Source organism: Microcebus murinus, chromosome 4 (assembly GCF_040939455.1).
Source record: "Microcebus murinus isolate Inina chromosome 4, M.murinus_Inina_mat1.0, whole genome shotgun sequence".
Lineage (NCBI taxonomy): Eukaryota > Metazoa > Chordata > Mammalia > Primates > Cheirogaleidae > Microcebus > Microcebus murinus.
In genome coordinates, this window is record NC_134107.1 from 110,730,396 (window position 1) to 110,746,556 (window position 16,161).

Here is a 16,161-nt window from a genome sequence, read left to right on the forward strand (position 1 = left end):
AGTAGAGGGGACTTACTGGAAGAAAGGATCCTGTGGAAGGTAGACCCTGGTTCAAGATTTTCAACTTCTCTATGTACTAACACTTCTCCTGCTGACTCAGTTGACTGGCTCAAGCAACATGGATAAACTTTGAATTCTGATAGCATAAATACTTCGAGTTTGAGTGTTGGGTGAACAGAATCCCTTCAGAGTACTCCCTAACATGCTGCCACTTAATAAATGTGGGGCCTAAAATTCTCAGTTCTTTTTATTCTGAAAAGACACTAAATACATTAAAGTTACAGAACGCATTTTGAAAAAAAAAATAGGCATTCCTTTGGCATAAACATCTGGAGAACAAGTTTAAAAGTTTTCCCACCCTCACAGTTCTGCCAGCCAATGCCAGGATGCCTTCTTCCAGGCTGGTGCCCCAGACCGGGCTCGAGAAACCAAGGGAATGCTCTGGCTTCCATCCTTTTTAAAAAGGTGGTGGGTACATGCATCTACATGATGCACCTGGTGCTTGGTACAGGGAGGACAAAGCCAGCAAACGAGACCCGAGGTGCCCTGAGCCCTGTATTCATCCCAAAGCCTGCTTGGTGGACCCGGAAATCCGTGGGAAGCGCCATATGCTTCCCATGCCTCAACCTGAGCCTTTCCTTTTCCCATCTCTTTAATTGTGCTGAGTCCCCAACCAAATCACCAAAGCTGAAAACACAGTGGCAGAGGCCAAAGCCTGAGGCTGTGTGTGCTTGAGATTAAGACTTTATCAGATCTTTGACAACCTGCAGAGGAAATCCTGTTCTAAAACTCGGGCCTTGAGAGTTGCCAGCAGTTCTTCCCTCCCACCTGTGAGATAAATCAGGACACCTGAAATGTGAACATGGGCGCATTGTTTATAAATATAATAGGCTCACTTCCTACCACTCCATTAATCCCTCCCCCAACTTTTTTCTTTGAACCTAGAACATAACAAGCCTCTTGGCAGAGTCATTAGCGTTGTCCTCACTCACACGGGGTGACAGCACAGAGGTGCCCAGCAGAAGAGGCTCCCTGCAAAAGCAGCTAAACGGCTGCCCTGTCTTTAGGATCCACACAGGAGCTCAGCCGGCTCTTTCTGAACCGAGGCAGTCATGGTACCTGTGTCATCTCTGTGTAGACCCACAGTGGTTCTCCACACCCTGAGTCGCACAGCCTCAGGCAGAAGGGCGTGTTCTCTGGTTCCTGTCATTCCCCTCACTCACCCCTAGCTAGAGGACCAATTGAATGTGGTCGGTTCTACGCGGTGCGGTGCATCCCTCGGCATGAGCAGGCCATGCGGGTTTGCTTGGTACTTAGGAAAGCTGGTGATGCCTGCTGGGGAAAACAGGGAGTGGAAGGAAGACACTTCCTGCCTGGAGGAGGGAATCCCAATGGCACCTGCTGGGTGTTTGCCCTGACTCAACTCCTCTGATCACTTCCTTTATGGAAACAGGAGCAGGTCTGGTTTATCAGCTAGTCCCCAAGTATGTCCAGGGCTGTGCTGGTGCCCTGGGAAGATACCAGAAGGAGAAGGCAGAGAGCTTGCTTGAGGGAGCTTATAGCCACAGGGGCCACCACAACTATGGGAGAAATGTCAGAAAAATGTCAGGGTGTCAACACACAAGAGCACCACCCAGGGGCAGGCACAAGAGGGACAGCTTTTGACCTCTGGCCTCAGTATCCTTACTTGTGCTGCAAAGGGACACACAGACTACTGCTCAGATCTTTTTGGCTCTAGTAACCCAGGGTGTTGTGCCTCTGCCAGATAATTCACCAAGGATGAGGCCAGACCCTCTCTGCAGCCACCCTAAAGGGAGACTGGAAGTGCTAGTCACCTGGCCTGGCCCATTCCCGGCCACTCCAGGGGCAGCGGCAGTGGGCGGGGCGGTGCTGGCCCCGTGCGCTAGTAGGCCGCTGGACTCCATGGCATCTGGGGCTGCACCTTCTGGTTCCTCCAACAACAGAGTTATTCTGCCGAAGGCCCATGGGAGAGGGCCACTTTTTGTGTTGTGTTTTGTTTCAGCTTGTGAGGAAAAGGAGCTTGCTAGTAAGTGTGGAACTGGCCTGAGGGGAAGTGGGTCCAGGGAGGGAAGCTTTACTTCCGCCCGGGACAGGACAGAGCAGAGAGCAGGAATGCCTGCTCTCCCCTCCCTGCAGCTCCTCCCTGTTCCACTTACACAAGAGGCAGAGCTAGGCCAGGCACGGGGACAGGGGCCCACTCTACTCTGGGCAGGGCTGTGGCTGTGGGATGCAGTCACTGGATGCAGTGGTGTGCTCAGACTGGCTCTGGCAGGCTCCTGAGAGCCGATCGTGTGCATCTCTTCCCAAACCCGCGCCCAGTGACCTCGCACCGGTAGCTCGAAGTTGGCCATCATGGGAGTATTAACTCCACGGAAATAGGTGGGCATTAGGCAGCCCTGGAGAGCTGGTTGTTAGACATTTATGAGCACATGTGGCTGGATGTAGCTGCTTCTCCACCCAATAGGACTCGGGCCGCAGCAGGCCGGCTTCTGAAGCTGACACTGTAGACCCAGCCCTTGAGTGCTGTGCAGGTCCTGGCTGACTTGGTCGCACAGAAAGGTTGCAAGCAGGGCCTGACTTGCTGAGATCAGTGTCCAGCCATCCCAGCTCCTTACACTCTTCCTCTTGAGAACTTAAAACATTTTGCCATGGCTGCTTTTCCAATCCATAAGCTATAAAATATATAAACAATACTAGCCAACACTGATGTCGGAGGTACCATTTGCCAGGTACGGAACTAGGGACTTCGCATGAGTTTCATCCTTACCACGGCCTTATGAAATAATTTCATCATTTCATGGCTCAGGAAGGTGAGGCTTGGGAGGTTGCCCAGCTTATATGTTGCAGAGCTGAGATCTGAACCCAGATCTGTCTGATTCCAAAGTGTGCTCCTTCCAAAACCTATGCCCTTTCCACTACAGACACGCCTATTGTTAATATATAATATGATTCTTCCTCCTTGCAAATGTATCCAAACGATAGTAACTCCGAGGAGGACCTGCAAGTGCGGCACAGCCCGCAGGGCCGCAGTGCAACCAGTACAAGCCACCCTCCCCCACAGAGCACACTTCCTCTTCCCTCGCTGCCCGCCATCGCCCTCCCTCCTTCAAACTCTGCTCAGAACTTACTTCCTCCTTGAAGCTTTCTCTCATTAACCCCACCCAGTTTTGGTCACTTCACCAACTTCGCTTCTCCTCAAATACCTTTACTCAAATTCACGCTAGAATTCTCTCGCCGTTTGTACAACTGGCATCCCTCTGGGTCCTCCTCATTCAGCTGTACCTGTGTGCAGTCTCAGAAGACACTGGTCCGTGGGGCCTGTGGGGGTTGGCCTCCCTTGTCTTGGTCTGTGGGCCTACAAATAACCTGCCAGTCCCATCCAAAGCAGGGCCGTCTCCCACCAGCTGGCCAAGGTGCTCAAGTGCCCACGCTGACTTTGTTCTGGCCAAGGACGCTGTTGGCGTGGGGCTCCAGCAGGAGGGCCTGAGGCAGGAAGGCCTGAGACACGGCCCTGCGCAGAGAGTGTCACTCAAGGAACTCGCCTTTTCTAGTCTTAATATTTGGTTAAGGGGCCAAGACTTCCTCTGTCCAGTCTTGGGGCCAGACGTCCCTGATTCTAAGCGGGTCTTCTCCGAGGCCTGCTGGCCACATCCCTGGTCTCTGCCCTCTTAGACTGGGTGTAGGTGGAAACCAGCAATGCAGTAGGAGTTTGGGGCTGGGTTTGGGGGTGTCTTTCTGCTTAATCATCAGTGTTCTGAAAGGTGTGAGTACACAGGTGAGCATGCTGGGTGCCAACTGGGGAGGAGGGAGAGGATGGCCGAGACGGGAGTTGGGAGGCAGCCACCTTTGCCAGCTGTGCTTCCAAAGCTTCCAAGTGGACTAGAGAGTAGGCTGGGCCTTGGGGCTTCTGCCAGAAGATACCAGTAATGCGATAGTCGATAGTCGCAGCTGGTCTGATTTGCATCTGGGAAGCTGTTTCAGAGAGCCCAGCTGATGCAGGGGCCATATGCGACAGGGCCTCCCCTGGCCAGTGAGGATCCCTCCTCCCCTCCCCCACAGTGTCCTTACCCCCTGTGTCCCATGCCCGGGGCACATTCTAATTCCTCCCCATAGCCCAGAGCCAGCTGAGATCTCACACGGACTGCTCTGTCCTGCTGAACGTTAATCTCGGCCTGCACAGACTGCCACTTTTAGACTGGCACACAGTTTTCACAAGACGGGGTTTTGTGGTTTGGGTTTTTTTCCTTCATAAGTTTGCAGCTGCTAGTTTTGAAACCACCAGCCCTGAGGCAACTCAGTGAGAGAGAAAAAGAGAGAGAGAGAGTGGGGGGAGGAGAGAAAGAGAGAGAACAAAAGAAAGGAATGACAAGGAGTCTTTCTGTAAATCAGTTATCATGTCCAAAAGCTCTCTGGGGCACCTAGTCCTGGCTCTGCCTTCTCTGCCGGGCATCAGCTGGTGACCGGCTCCTAGACACATTCAAGGGTCTGTGGGCACTGTGTCCGGGCAGACCTGACAGAGTGTACTGCATGTGCCAGTGTCCCTGGCCTGAGGGTCACAGGTGAGTTGTGAAGGGGCCAAGACTTTCAGTTACCGTCTGAAGTGGGCCTGCCAGCTTCCTACGTCCTGCGTGAATGCGTGTGTATGTATGTTGGGGACAGGGGAAAAGGGGAGGAAGAGGGAGACACAGGGAGACCCTGACTGAGTTCTGTGTACTGTGTAGGTATTGAGCCCAAGCCCCTCTAGTGGGTCACTTTGCATTTGCAACCGTAAGCATTGAGCAGAGCACAAACTTGAGCCAGAAATAAATTGGATCTAGAACAAACTATTCACCTTCAGTTCTCCCCTCCCCCTTCCACATTTGCTGGCATTTGTGGTGGTTAATTATAGTTCCTAAGAGAACACCTAGAGTCACATCCTCCCCCTGGGCAAAGTGTGGAGGAGTCAGGGGTGAACTGTCAACCCTATTCTGAGTGGCTTTGTGTGTCATCTATTGGCTGGCATTCCGATGAGCGCCACAGCTCTCCTTGGGCCTCATAAAAGCACTTTCCCTGGTTAGAGAAGGGAGAATCATAGTGACATTAACAAGGGAAGGAAATAAGAAAATGTCTGGGCCTCCAAATCAGACCTGCTTTGACCTGGGAGGACGGAAACAAATCTAGGTTATGAGGAATCTCTACCTCCATAAACGTTGCTCTGGGTCTCTCCTAGAACCACAAACCCATCTCCATCTTATATCAAAATTATTTGTGCTCTTGTTTCTCCTCATGCTGTTGCTCCACTCATTCCTTCCCAAATTTATTGGGGGTCCCTTGAGGGCATGGTATAGGTATTTTCTTTGCAGAACCTATAAAACTACCTAACACAGTGAGGGCTTTGCTTATAGCATGTGCTCTATAAGTGCTTATTTAACTGAATTGAATGTTATCACACTCTTACAAAAACGCATGCTGATTTTCCTATAATCAATAACAGAATCCAAATTCTCTACAGCCAGGTACAAAAGATTCCTCCAGGTCAGGCCCTGGCCCTTTTCCTGCCTACCACCTGCTGCCCCATACTTGGGGCATTCTTACTGACACAGCACTTTCCCGTGCTCATGTTCCTGTCCATGCAGGTCCCTCTCCCTGGAATATCCTGTCCAGTAAATTCCAAGTCATGTTAAAAATCAACTTTATTGTTCCTTGCGCTGTGAATCTATCCCTGACTCTCTTGAACCTTTCCATAGAGTTGGTTGCTCCTTTGGCCAGCATCTTGTGATGGTTTGCACACGCTATCATGAAAGCACTTGTTGATTTTAGTGTATTCACTTACACCTTGAATCTATCAAGGACAGGGACCATGTCTCATGCATAATTGCATTTTCAGTGCTGCACACTGCCCAGAAATAGTAGGTGATCAATAAATGCTTGATGATTAAAATAAAAGGCAAATGGGTTCCACTGATCTATTCCTGGAATCTCAAGTGGGATCTTCTTATACCTCTCCTCCTCCTTCCCCTCTTTTCCCTCACGTGGTTGCCTCCTGGGCCTCGGCACACGTATGGCACCAGAGGTGCATCTGCTTCCATCTCTGAAATGTCTCCATTCTTGTGCACAAGTTCCATAAGATAACCCATAGCCATTCCTATGGGTACTCACTATAATCCTGGGCTTCTAATGTTTGCAAAGACATGGATCCGTTACCTGGAGATGTAGACACCCGTGCAGATGAGCCTTCCTGGATCCTAATACACCTCCTCCAGGAAGCCCTCTCAACAAGTCCAAGCCCACAGGGATTTTCCTTTTCTTTTGAATTCTTTCTGCTTACCCGGCTTACACTGCCTGAGCCTCCACTTGCTCCATTGTTCTCTTCGATTGCTCCATTGTTGTTGTGGGTTTATATACATGGTGTTGTGGACTAAAAGTTTGTGTCCTCCCAAAATTTATATGCTAAATCCCAACACCCAATATGATGGTGTTATGAAAGGGGACCTTCGGCGGGGGGTGATTTGGTCTTGAGGGATTCATAATCAAAAATAGAATAAATCTTTGATAATTTACACGTTGTTTGGCCACACGGTTGCTCTTTCCTGTGGAAGTCATACAAATCCCTTGGTTCAAATATTGCTAGAAATGGCAAAATTCTCCCCAGCAGACAAAGTTGCATTCCCTGGAGCCTGGGCAGGCACATCCCTGCAGCGTTTGCGGGCAGCCCGACCGACAGACAAGGCAGGGATGGCAATGCGAGGACCAGGTCCAGCTAAGCATGCCAGGTGGCGTTTTGGTGTCTGCAGTCACCAGACTGGTGTCTCTAGGCTGCTCTGCTCCTCATCTGAACAACCTCCACTGCCTTTCTCCCTTCTCTGGGCTGGGCCTCTCTGAGAAGCACCTTTCATCTAGGTCACATGTGCCAGGTATCCTATAACTCCAAGGACCTTGCTAGGTTAAGCTCTTGAGCAAATGTCATACAGCCAAGTTGTGTTTGGTGTAACTTGTGCATTTTGATGTGAGCCTCCTGGACATTCAAAGGAGTGAGCTCTCAGAAAAGATTCCAGACAGATAGGAACTGGCAGGGGAGCTCTTTTGGGGATGGGTTTTTCAGAGCATCCCACCATGCTGGCTGACATGCCCATATCCAAGGTCAGCTGTGGATGGCCAGGGGAAAGGCTCCCCCCAATCCAGAATGGCCAGGGACCCTCTGACTCTAAAGCCACTCAGTGGGGTTTAGAAAATTGCTTTTGTGGGACTTCTCTTAGGCAGAAGAGGAAGGGAGTGGGTCCCTCAATTAATACCTGGCCTGAGTCATCTTGTTTGGAAGTCGGAGTTTGAAAAATACTCAAATACCTTCATTCCCAACCTGACCTTCTAGAGAGCCTGGAGCTGGCAAGGTTCAGATCATTTGCGTCAACATGTTGTTTAGTTAATGCAGCTGAGCATCTAAGCCCATTTTCTTAGAAACAGGAAATCCCAGTGTGCCAAGAGTAAACATATCCCAGCCCCCAAAGGTTTGAGTTTATGTAGGAACTCCTGGACCACAAGGGTCCGTGGGGCTGCATGCTTGAGCCAGGCACATTCTCGTGCCCATAATCGAGCTTGTGTAAAGAGATGGTCTCTCTGCAGTTCAGCGGCTGAACTGTGAGCCTGAACCATGCCCCAGGCTGGCTGGGGATAGGCTAAGGACAGTGTCACAATTCAGACATAAAGCACAGGGTCTTGTATAACGAGGCAGGCATGTCGCCTGCAATCCCCATCATAGACTATTCAGTTCTAGTTGCTTCTCTTTTTATTCTTTGTATCTTCCTTGAGAGCAAAGACCACATTCCCTCCCTGCATTCTAGTGCAGTGCCTAGAACAGGAGGTTTAGGCTAAGCACAGATTAGTAGAATGAATGAGTGAATAAATGGCACCGTGTGAATCAGGCCGGCCTGTGGCAGGAGAGGACATAACGAAGAAGGGCGTGACTGTTCCAGCTCTCTGTGAAACATCACACAGGCGTGAGCCCAACATAATGGCTAGTCTTGAGGGGCTCGGTGAGAATTAATTCTCCCTCGCAAACTTGCCAGCCCCACGTTGGCAATGACACAGATTCTCTGAAGCGTCTCCAGGTTAGTTGAGCCAGCTCAGGTTAGCTGGGCTGGAGGGGCAGAGAACCTCTGGCTGCGCAGAACTTGCCTGGGCGGAGGGGGAAGAGCCCGGTGGCCAGAGGGGCTTCTGCTCGCCAGACAAAGAGCCCTCAGAAAGCTCCCTTCCCAGCCGCGCCACACACAGAAGGCGCAGAGGGCCCGGCCTCTTTCTGACAACGCGCCCCGCGGCTGCGGCTGACCCTGGTGCTGGAGGGGCAGAACGAGTGGCAGACAGCTGCGCCGAGACGCGGGAGACGCTGAGCAGGGACCAGGCAGTCTGACGACGGAAGAAAAGAGGCAGCTTCTATTATTAGTGGCTGCTTTCCACGTATGTGTAAATCAAACAGCCTATGCAAAAAGAGGCCTCCTAGTAGCAGGAAATTCAGAGTTGTGGGTGTCTTTGTGCTATCAGATCGGGCTCGGCTTGCCTGCAATCCGATTTCAGACGGGCTCCCATCTGGGCTGCATTAAGAGGCACAAGGAGGTGAGCAAAGGCCTGGCCCTGTGTTTCTGGTTTTATGACTCAAGGGGACTTTGTGACTTTTTAACATCGCCTTTGCAGCATTTCATGTGGGCTCACTTTTAAAGCCTACACTGAAGATTTTATTAAAATAAAAAGAGTTAAGTCTGGCTCTTACAAAATGCCATCCCAGGTCCAGAATCTGAGAGAACTAAGATGATACACACCATTCAAGGGCCCAGAACCTAACTCACTCATCTATGCTTTCCTGTAGATGCGGCATCAGAAGTAGTGATAGAATAACAGTTAGTGATGTGGGGAAAGGTCCATAATTTAATATTAAAAGAATAAAAGAAAAAAAAAAGAATAAAAGGAGGTTACAAAGCAATATGATTCTGATTATGTAAAAATAAGACATATATGTCTATATGTTTTCATTAAAAAGACTGGAAGGAAATACACCAAAATATTAATAGGTTCTTTTCCAGGTTGTGAGACAATGGGTGGTTTTGCATTTTTCTTTTGTGGTTTTCTCTATTTTTCAAACTTTATACAAGGATGAGGTGTTACTTTGGAAATCATTATTTTTAAAAAACTTAAAAAAACAAATAGTACATTTAGTGAGTTAGAAAAACAAGTAAGCCAAAAACAGAGAAGAGGTGGCAGCGCGAGTACGATGGGCTGGCTAAGAGAGCTGCTCTTCTGCGGCTTTGGGTGGGTCTGACGTACTTCACTGTCCCTGGCTCTGACTCTAGCTCCTCATCCGTTCCAACCAGTGACTGTGCCCGCTGGAGCACCTGCCTGCCAGCACCACTGCCTGCGTTGCCCTGGGAAAGCAAAGGGAGCCCTCGAAACAGGAGAACATGTGGTGAATGTAATTCAACTGCTAAAATTTGCTGCGAGTCTTACTTGTCTCCTGAGTTTGCCTGCAATCTCTCCAGCACCACAGAGTTCATGCTCTCTGAATGTCTTTGTGAAAAGCACCATTTAAGATCTGATTAGGTAGATTTCAGCAACTTCCAAATGCCACATCTATCAAAAGTTAGCTGCCTAAGACCCCCAGGGGGACTTATAAAGCTATGAATAAATAGATAATATAGATATATAATATACACACATTTGCATATATTTTGTATATATGCACACAGATACATATGTATGAGAAAAGAGGGGAGCGAGTACACAAACACAAAGATCATTTCGTTCTCACAACAATATGAACCATATGCTTTCCTCACATAACTGATGAGGAGACTGAGACCTCGGGAGGTTAAGTCACATGGCCGGAAGTGACTGAGCTAGACTGTGAACGCAGACCTGCCTGTCTCCAAAGCCTGGACTCTTGACCAAAATGCCTGTCTCCTTCCCAAGCTGCCAACCAGGCAGGCCGCTGTGGGTGCAGCGCGCTCCAAAGCTGCATAATTACTGGGTTCAACTTGGCCTCCAGAACAACCATGACAACATTTGTGGAAATGCTCACAACAGCTCTTTACTTCCAGGTTCTGAGATCAGAAACGGAAGTTTCAAAATACCGAAAGTTCGTTTATGTTGAACATATTGCTTGGGCTAAAAGCAGGAAGTCCAAGAAAGCCTGATCTCATGAGATTTTTCAGCTCAATTTGGATCCACATCTGCAATTCTGAATTTTCCACTGAGTCTAACCTCAGCTGCTCTGCTGGTCTCCCCGAGTCTGCACCTCCAGCGTAGGGTACGGATGAATAACACAGTCTGCTGCTGTTCACTAGGGCTGAGCCAGCCATTGGTCACTTGCAGGGTGCTGAGCTGAGAGGAATACTTGGAATTTGAAAAATATGAAAGTTTCTTTCCATAAAGTTTTAAAAAAAACTCAAACCAAAACAAACAAAAACTCTAAACAATAAGTCATCCAAATAATAGCCTTGTTCTTGTTTCCAGGTGCAGGAAACAAGTGGAAAGGAATCTTGCCACCTACTCCTTCCCGCCACAGTCCTGGCTTCCCCACTGGTCAGACTCCGGCCAGCAGAGGGAAGGGGAAGGTGGGGGTGCTCCCCCATGTGCCTTGGGCTGCCAAGTGGGGGCAGTCTTAGGATGTTGGGGAGAATCACTCTTGGATCCTCACTCCACAGCTTGAGAAGCTTTGGACAGCATGTTGCAGAGGAGGAAACTGAGGTTAGAAGTGGAAGGATCTGCTCAGGCCACATACACCTAGTAACAGCATTTGCTGGGACAAGAACCCAACTCTACTGCGTCACGTGGCCTCTTTCCGCACTCATAATAGCTGCCCTACCTACCTCTCAGCATTCAAATGAGTTAATAGGCATGACACAGTTTTTTTTTTTTTTTTTTTTTTTTTTTTTGAGACAGAGTCTCGCTTTGTTGCCCAGGCTAGAGTGAGTGCCGTGGCGTCAGCCTAGCTCACAGCAACCTCAATCTCCTGGGCTCAAGCGATCCTTCTGTCTCAGCCTCCCAAGTAGCTGGGACTACAGGTATGCACCACCATGCCCGGCTAATTTTTTCTATATATATTAGTTGGCCAATTAGTTTCTTTCTATTTATAGTAGAGACGGGGTCTCGCTCTTGTTCAGGCTGGTTTCGAACTCCCGACCTCGAGCAATCCGCCCGCCTCGGCCTCCCAGAGAGCTAGGATTACAGGCGTGAGCCACCGCGCCCGGCCCGACACAGTTTTTAAATGACAAAATACAGAGTAAATGTGAGCAGCTGTATTTTCACATATTCGGTTGTTGGGTTAGTTGGTGTAGCTGGTGGTGTCCTTAATTCGGGTCCCATTCCAAATGGCGAGTGTTTTGGTGTTGCTGCTGTCTCTGAGGCTCCCCTGCCAGGAGGGCCCAGAGGCTCCCAAGAACGCCCTCTACACACGCCATCCCAACTCCCCTTAAAGGCTCCTTATGGGAACAGCGGGGGACTTTCGGACACAAGGTCAGCAGTACATCGTGGTTTGGGCTCCTGCACTACGGAATAGAACTCATTTTTCTGAAGCACTATTTCAAATAAGCTACACCCAACTGAAACAGCCCAAGAGAGGTAATAGACCGCATCCTAGAACTACCCCCTTTTCAGTTTGAGGAGCTCAGGCACACAGGTTACTGTCTTGCTTTGTAAGCCTGTTCAGGCTAGATGTAAAGGGGAAGTAGCATGGTGCATTTAGCAGCTGTATGGCTTCAAGTAAATGACTGAACCTCTCTGAACCTCAGTTTCCTCATCAGAATATGGTCATCACAACAGACACTCGTGGGTTGGCCAGGGAACTAAAGGGCACGTGTGTAAGCCGCCTGGCATGCACATGAGCAGCCTCTCCCTGCCCTCCCTGCAGCCTCGCAGGCTTGTACGGCCTTCGGGTGAACCCTGGGCACCTACATGCCTGGAAGCAGCATCTCTGAGCTCCAGAAGAACTTCCACAGTCTGGGAGAACAAGTCCTCACATTTTGCAGTACACTATTTTGTTTTGAAGGAATTACTTGCACTTAGGAATTATTAAATACATGTCACCTCAGAGCCAAAGCGTCTTGTCCCAGAGGGGTCCTCCTTGCAATCTCCTCTCTGCTCACACAGGCTGGCAGTGCTGCCCTTGCCCCCTCTCGCGTGTGCATTCCGGCTTGGGGTGCACTTGGAGCAGGGGTGAACAGGGTAATCTCCCCATCGCTTGAAGCTGAAGTGGGAGGAAGTGGGCCCTTTCATGTGGCAGGATCGGGCATTCTCCCTGGAGCAGTGTGTGCCCGGAAGCCAAGCCGGTGGCAGAGGCAGAAGCCGCTGCTGCTTCCTCCTCACCTTGGAAAATCACACAGAGTGCCGCCCGGCCTGCTGGCTGCCAGGCAGATGCCCTGCCGCTTTCTGAAGCTGTCCAGCCTCCTTAGGATGAAAAACAACAATGCGCCCGTGCCCACAGTGATGAGCCTGCCCCTGCCTCTTCCTCCTCCCTGCACTGGGAAAAAGTACGGGATCTGTAAACAAGTCATTAGATTCGAGATCCTGCCCAGTTTAGACTCTTTGTCTGTTTTCTCCAGAGTAAACCCATGGTCACACCCACCCAAACCAAGTGAAACCCAGCAGGAATGCAGAGCCTGCGGCACCGCAGCTGACCCACAGTGCCCAGGGAGAGGCGAGCGGGACGCCCAGAGCTCACCCTGCCGGGAGAGCCGCAGCCTGGACAGCACACGGGCGCCGAGATCTCAGTCTCTGGGTTCAAGTCCCCCAAGCAGCCTTTCCTCTGGGAAATGCCTCCCCCCACTATGAAAAGTCAAAAATCCACCTCGTTTGAAGTCTGGCAAGAAAACCCCCAAGATCAGCTTCTCTTTTATTCCTGTACTTCCTGTACAGGCTTCTAGAAAACAGAGGTTGGAGAAAATGAAAGTCAATGCCAAACACTAACCAGACAGAAGGATGGCTGCCTTCCCCACGCCCCCACCCCAGCTCTGGCATCGGGGGCTGGGGGACAGCCCCTCCCGCTGCTGCAGAGTGTTTATTTTGCACCCTATAAAAGGAAAACCAGGCCCTTTTCTGACATTTTGGCCTGGAGGGGTGGGGAGAGAAGGAGGCCCAGAATTTAAATTCAAAACCAGATCAACTTTTCTAAATCTCCTGGTGCTTTTGCTATGATTCCTAAATGGGCCGCATTGTGTGAATCTAGGCTTTTTTAACCCCCTAACCAATGTGCCTCCATTTCTGACAGTTTGGTTCCTAACCCTACGAATACCATAAACTGCAATGACCCCTTATTGACTTCTAACCACACAAATGCTCCCCAGATGTGAGTGGGGACAGACACATTCACCAGCAGCCTGGCAGCCCGCCATCCCCACTGTGCCATGAGCCGAGCTCTGCTTTGCCTGCCCCAGGCAGGAAAATCCATGCCTATGACACAACCTGAGTGGAGGTGGCTTCCTTTAAACAGTGAATCAGGGAATTTCCTTTGTCCTGGAAATGTTCCGCTTGTCATCAATGTTATCCTTATCAGCAGACCACAACGCAACAAGAAGAGGCCCCAGCATGCACAGGACTCGTGGGGTACCATTGCAAAATGTTTTCTTCATTGCTTGGATTCAAAGCCTGACCTTTACTGGTAGAATTCAATCAGGTCATCTCTCAGATTCCCCAGTGGGGAAATAAAAATGGCACAAGCAAAGTCTAGATTGTTTCCATCGCAAGAAGGTAGAAATGTTGTTTTCTCTCTATGTCATCCAACTAAGTGAGGTGCGATGGGGATAGGGAAGGTAATAAAAAGACCCTTAAAAATTGTTTAAGATCTTGTTAATAAAATACAGCTGAATGCTGGCACTCCCGTGGACTTTGTGCAGTGGTTTCTCACCAAGTGTCACTGACTCCTCGGTTTCTTTAGTCCTTCACTGTAGCTTTCAGTATTTTTAATGCAATTCATTTTCTATTCAGACATGTTTGAAAATAGATTTTTTTTCACTTTAAACAACGGGCAGCAATAGTTAGGAAATGGGGTGAAGGCATTTGGGAACATCACAAGGCCAAAGGAATTGCACAAATAAACTTCTGCTGATGTTAACACTCTTGTATTCCAGGGCAGAAATAATTAATTGTATGTGTTTAATCACTTAGCAACCCTGAGCTCTTATTCTGAAAAGCCCAAAACATTCCCCACATGTAGTGAGTAAGGTCTTCAGTGTCGGACGGACGCCCCCAGCAGCAGGCCTTTCGGCAAGCCGCTTGAGTGGCGTGTGCCGTGGCTCCCCTCCCTGGGAAAGTGGGTGTGATGATCGATGCCCTGGCAGGGCAGGGGTGGGAGTGGAGTGCTAGGGTGCGTTCAGGTGCCCAGCACGGGGCTGGGCCCGTCAGTCCCTACTCAGCTCACATTGTCATCAGCGACATCAGCAGCAGCAGCGGCATTACCGAAACCTCCTGCCAGTTGTTTCCAAGCAATGATGAGATAAAGGGCACAGCGATTCCAGAAAAGACCTCACAGGCAATCCCAGTTCTTAACCTCTCTAGAATCTTAGATCACAGAGTTTCCTCTGAAATTCTAGCAAGCACCAGATATAGATAGCATGGCTGTTCAGTAGGCGTTTGTTGTTGTTGTTGTTTTTTGATCTTGCAAAATGCTTTTACCACCATTTTTGTTACAACATCACTTCAAGGTAAAATTATCATTAGCAGAATCTCCCTGTGCTGCAGTTGAGGAAGCGGAAGCATAGGAAGACCCAGGCCTTTGCTTAAGGTCAGAAAGCAGCTCTTGTCAAAGCCAGTGAGTACAGCTTCCAGAGCTCTATTTGCCACAGAGCTGCCTTGCCTTGCCAGTAAGGAGTTATATCAAGTTGAAACCAAGTGATTTCACAGGCTGGGATTTTTAAAGGTAGAAGTCAGCCTTCCAGAATCTTCTTGTCCTTGAAGTTTCTGGATGCACTGCACATTAAAGGCATATTACCCAATACACGTCCTCTGTGCGCTCAGTAAAACATTAGTCTGATAACGCCTTCCAAGGTAATTGTGCTCTCACAATCCTCGCCATGATGCTCTACTCCCCCCACTGAAGAAAAGTGTGGCTTATGGACACCCTGATGATGTGGCGGACTATGGTTAGAATGACTAAGCTGAGGGCACTTGATATAGAGAGGCCGCGGGCAGCCATTCCATCCGTTCGCTCACTCAGCAAGGACTTATCGAAGGCCCATTCTCCGCCTACTGACCCAACTTATCACTCAGGGTTCAGCCAGAATGTCACTTCCTTAGGGAAGCCTTTGACCTCCAAGGCCAGTTTGGGTCCCCATGTTATACCCTCCGGAGGCACCCCATACTTCCCCTTTCACAGAGCTCTTTGCACTTATAACAACTTGCTAAGTACCTGTTTTCTCGGCTTGACTGTGATCACTGTCAAAGCAGAAGCCACACCTGCGCCTTCGCTGTGGGGGCCCAGCACCTGGCACATAGGAGCTGCTCGGCGAGCACACGAATGTGTGTCAGGGCCTGAGGACTCAAAGACAAACTGCTGGTCTCTGCCTTCGAAGAGCTCACACCAACATTAGATGCTTAAAATGAGGTCAGAGGAGTAGCCAAATTACTTTGTTCTCAGACTTGTACTCTGTGCATACTCTTTCCCTGATTCTTGAAGTAATTCGAAAAGGACAGGGTGGAATGTCTCAAACTGAAGAGGGATTTTTCTGAAAATGAATGAGCTACAGAATTCTTGCACTAATGATAAGCTCTATATGAAGTAGTCAGGATGAGACCACAAAAGACTAAGTGGGCAATTTCTGGGGCCTGTGGGCTGCCCTGTGTAGCTCATCCTCTCTGGGGTGGGTAAGAGGCAGGACCACAGTGGTTTAGTGTCTCTAAGACTGTTCTGGAGAGTTGGGCGACAGGGAATTTTGCATCACTTCTGAGGAGTCTGTCCATCTTAGTTTTAAATGATTCAACTCTCAAATTAATGCCACAGGTTCAGTGATGAACTCAGGACTGACCTTCACAGTGATGTGTACCCAGAGACTTCCAAGGCAAAAGCCACCGTAGATCTGCTTCTTGGCAAGACCGTAGTAATGAGGCCAGAGCGCCCTGGAGAAGGACTGGGGCATTTATTTCTTATGGTAATTCTACAACCACAGTAGATGTAACATCTCATAC

General features: G+C 49.5%; 1 protein-coding gene across 3 annotated transcripts in view; it reads right to left on the minus strand.

The window, feature by feature from the left end:
- The window catches only part of FLI1 (Fli-1 proto-oncogene, ETS transcription factor), a 107,763-nt gene that overhangs the window by 73,346 nt on the left and 18,256 nt on the right, over positions 1-16,161 (minus strand). The window contains exon 1 of one of the 3 annotated variants that reach the window (XM_076002686.1): positions 3,304-4,024. The exons of the other annotated variants lie outside the window; for them this stretch is intronic. The gene's annotated coding sequence lies outside the window, so the exon portion shown is untranslated. Of the gene's footprint in view, positions 1-3,303; positions 4,025-16,161 lie in introns of those variants that run through there. 3 annotated transcript variants of the gene reach the window in all.